Here is a 4,688-nt window from a genome sequence, read left to right as displayed (position 1 = left end):
GATGTGGCGTATTAGCCTCAGGGCGTCCTCTCAGCAGCAGCTCTATGTAAATTTCCTGCTGCTGCACCACACTGCCACCACAGACCCAGCTCTCTCTCAGAGGGGAATACAACGTCTAATGAAAGCCATTGCTCTTTGTGATGACTGCTGAAATGTCACTAGCCTCCGTTTAGGAACATTCCTCATGATGACGGAAGGAAATAATGCAGCAAGTCATTTTTTTTACTACCAAACAGTAAACAATATTTATGACAGTCTGTTTTCTATTGCATGTACCAACAAGTTTTAAAACATATTTTGTGTAATGTATGATGGTAATTCACAATCCGAACACTCTCCGGCTGGTGTCATTTTATGGTAAATGTTGTGTGGTATTAAAAAAACATTTTATTCAACAAAAAGGAACATAAACTGTATGTATTTTTAAAATGGCAAGCAAGAAGACTTTATTTGTTCTGTTCTTGGGGATAGTATTAGTTTAGATGATTTAAAGAGGGTGATTTCCATGTTAGGGAACTATTGTGAACATAGTGTATTAACATTTCATTTCGTTTTTTTATTTATAAAACGATATTTGTCAGTAAGAGTACAAACGAACAGGACAAAGTTTGAATTATGAATTACAATTACATTCCAAAAAATGTTTTAGAAATGTGTACACCAGGGCGGCACAGTAGTTAGTGTCGCAGTCACACAGCCCAGGGGCCTGGAGGTTGTGGGTTCGATTCCTGCACCAGGTGACTGTCTGTGAGGAGTGTGGTGTGTTCTCTCTGTGTCTGCTTGGGTTTCCTCCAGGTGACTGTCTGTGAGGAGTGTGGTGTGTTCTCCCTGTGTCTGCGTGGGTTTCCCCCGTGTGACTGTCTGTGAGGAGTGTGGTGTGTTCTCTCTGTGTCTGTGTGGGTTTCCTCCGGGTGACTGTCTGTGAGGAGTGTGGTGTGTTCCCCCTGTGTCTGTGTGGGTTTCCTCCGGGTGACTGTCTGTGAAGAGTGTGGTGTGTTCTCCCTGTGTCTGCGTGGGTTTCCTCCGGGTGACTGTCTGTGAAGAGTGTGGTGTGTTCTCCCTGTGTCTGCGTGGGTTTCCTCCGGGTGACTGTCTGTGAAGAGTGTGGTGTGTTCTCCGTGTCTGCGTGGGTTTCCTCCGGGTGCTCCGGTTTCCTCCCACAGTCCAAAAACACACGCTGGTAGGTGGATTGGCGACTCAAATGTGTCCATAGGTGTGAGTGACTGTGTGTGTTGCCCTGTGAAGGACCGTCGCCCCCTCCAGGGTGTATCCCCCGCCTTGCGCCCAATGATTCCAGGTAGGCTCTGGACCCACCGCGACCCTGAATTGGATAAGGGTTACAGATAATGAATGAATGAATGAACGAAATGTGTACACCTAATAAAAAAAGAATGCAGCTAACATGAGGTAAATAATCAAATTTGTTTATTGCCACAACTCTCCGAAACAACCTTTTGTTTTCTAGGCTTTAATCTACAGCCAAAGAAACACACTTTATCATAATAATAATAAAAACAACATAACTGTAATAATGCAAAACAGAATCCATCATTGCTTTAGCAGAAAAGCTATTGAGGAAAAAATTAAAACGGTCACCATTTTATGTTTGTTTACATTTTTCTAATGCTTGCATATGGCTGTAAATCAAATGCATTATGTTTTATATAAAAAATACTGTTGCTATAAGACCTGTTTAAATGGAGGGAGTAGGGGGTCATTAGAGACTGAGTCAAACTTTTAGGAAAAATAATAGCAGCTACACGTTGAAAACAACTAAATAACAACGGACCGCGGCAGTTCTTTTTGCAGAAACAAAAAGGACCCTTCACTTACTTTGAAGCAAAGTACTGCCTACGTTTCCTTCATTTGGAAAATACAGACAGAGGTTCAGGCGCTTTTGACAGGCTTTTCTAACAATGGCTAGCGGCGCAGCAAGACAGATAGCAAACAACGCTCACTGAATGTCTAGACATATGTCACTCTATTATGTTTTTATTGGCTGTGCTCAGCAGGGAAGCGGCAGGATTGTGTCCCACAGCTCAATACTGAAAGTGTGTTGAACATGTGTAGATTTTTCAATGTCTCACTTAGTTAAATGAAGACAGAGGAGCTGGCGCCTACATGCCAACAAAAGGAAGACCTTTACGCAACAGGTGGAGGAACACCTTTTGGACAGTGCTACAAACGTCATACGTAATAACAGCCCACCGACGTGCATTACAAAGAGCCCAAAGGCCAGGCTTATAACACCCACCCCAAACCCCCATCTCTTATGGAAATTCTACTTCTTTTATAAGCTCTTGACCATGGGAACAGAGAGAGAGACCGAGAGGAGCTGGAGATGAGATACAGAGGAATTGTGGGCGAGCGCGAAGGGACGCCTACCAAACCATATGCCCAGGGCAGTATGGATTTTTCTGCTCATGTGAGGGTCAGGTAATAGATCCTCCCGTGTCAGCCAGAGGTGGGATTGAATGTGAATGCGGCCACACAAAATCTTTTATCTCCACAGACCCTGTGAGCCTTGGTCTCTGGGGGGCATCTTGAGTGGTCTTATTGCCTACCACAGGGAGACTGGAAAATGCTTCATCACCCACTCCATGCCACAAAGTTACAGTAATTAAAAACTCTTCTGACTGTAAAGAATGGAGGCTCTGTGGCTTCTGGAGCACAAACAAAGTGGGCAAGGTCTCACTGAAGAACGCAGTTCAGAACCGCTAACAGGAAAAAAATCCACAGGCTTAGTAAACACTTCTCAGCAAAGCGCCGGGCTGATTGGAAACAACATGGTTTTCTCCCCAGCAACGTAATGGATCTCTGGCAGATCTGGCAAATGAGTTCCAACAGATTGAATGGTGACTAAGGATTTGGAAAGACGTGTGTGAGGAGCCATCTTGTTTTTGTTTTCCTGGCACGGCGGCTACAAAAGTCAGCCATGAGCCGATCATATCAACAATGTCTCAAACTATAATAAGATTCTGTGACACCTTATTTGGATTACACGTTTCAGAAGCTCTATGAATACAATACAATATTTACCCCAATATTCTGTTCACCTTGATTTTCCTCACCCTGAACCTGATACCCCTGATATTAACCTTAAGCTAAATCTTAACCCTGTGTGGTTTACCCTGGGCGTATCACAAACTGACTGGGTGGTACTGTTTTACAGTGTGTGTGTTGGTAACCTCCAGATCCCCAAATTAATGTGAACATTTACTGAAGAATCACTCACACAGCAGAGATTTACTGAAGACGTTATCTCAAGGTAACTCTCACTTCCCGTAAGTTACCTGTTTGCTGGTTGTGTGGCCCCACACGGCTCTAAACCCCATCTGCTGTGTTGAAGTTTTCTTGTTGTCCAGGATTCGTCTCCTCATCAGGAAGTCATCAGGGGGCTCAGGTCTCACAAATTTTAACTCCTAACTAATCAAACAGGTTTCACTGTATACACCCCGAGGCCAAGCAATTGGAATTAAACACCTGCTCATCCAAAATGCCTTCTACAATGAAGGGTGTCAATAGGGATTTGGCCTCCATTTACTGTAGTTATTGGACCACGCTGCGAGGATCTGATTGCATTCAGCCTTCAAATCCTTAGTGAGGTCAGGTACTGGTGTTGGATGATTAGTTTTGGATCACAAAGACCACTCCAGCTCATTGCGAAGGTATTGAACTTGGCTCCGTCATTCCAAAGAACACAGCATGAAAAAGCCTATACCCATGGTAGGCTTCAGGCATGGTGATTTTACACTCATGCATCTGCTCTGGAATATCCCATTTCATGTCATGCTTTTCAGCCGAGATAAACAAAATGTGTGCACAGTGGAATTAAAGCAAATTCACCCATGTATTCTGGGATGTGGGATTTCATATTCCACGAGGTTGCGTGCCATAAAGGACTTGTTTTTAAAGACGCAGGAAAGAAAGAAGAAAACTTAAGAGGCAAACCTATTTTCTCAGGGCATACGGCACTGAATAAAGATGAACATAACCAAAGACAGGAAGTGTTTCTGTTAGTCCTGGTCCAGCAGGCTGTGAAGGAGGGAGTGTGAGATCAACGGAATTTGTGTAACGCATGTTCCGACTGCAGGGTTGGATTCTGTGCTTGGAGTTTCTGTGAAAGCGCTGCTGAAAGATACGCAGGAAGCACTGCCAGTGGAATATACATCTTTCATTTGTTTGTGAGCTCCCGTTTATGAGATTCTGCTCTTTCACCGACTGCCTTGTACCATTGGTCTGAAAGGTGTGGGGCTGCGTAGAACAAGTGCTGACATGACACTATTCCAGAAGAGATGGTACGCTTCTGATTCCTTTGTTTATTGCGGTAAAAAAAATAAACATATAAACAGAGATGCACTCAGCCTATTGATCTAATTTCCTTGATTTATGATTATGTCAAGACTGACATTTCCTCATCCTGCAGGATGACAACATGCGCCTAGATCACCTTCAAGAAATTTGATTTCTAAGTGCTGGTGTATTTCCTGTGCGCCGATATTAAATCTAAAATCAATATCATATCCATGAGGGAAAGTATGAAATCGAATACAGTGTGCGTTTGTTTAAAATCGGGCGCAATAACGGCACTCCTCCTGCTTGACAAACGTTGTCTAAAAAAAAGACAGATGCCTGCAATTTGCTGGAGAGCTTGCTATTTGCATCATGGAAGTTTAACACAAATGTAT

Source organism: Hoplias malabaricus, chromosome 9 (assembly GCF_029633855.1).
Source record: "Hoplias malabaricus isolate fHopMal1 chromosome 9, fHopMal1.hap1, whole genome shotgun sequence".
NCBI classification, from domain to species: Eukaryota; Metazoa; Chordata; class Actinopteri; order Characiformes; family Erythrinidae; genus Hoplias; species Hoplias malabaricus.
Note: the sequence above shows the minus strand (reverse complement) of the source record.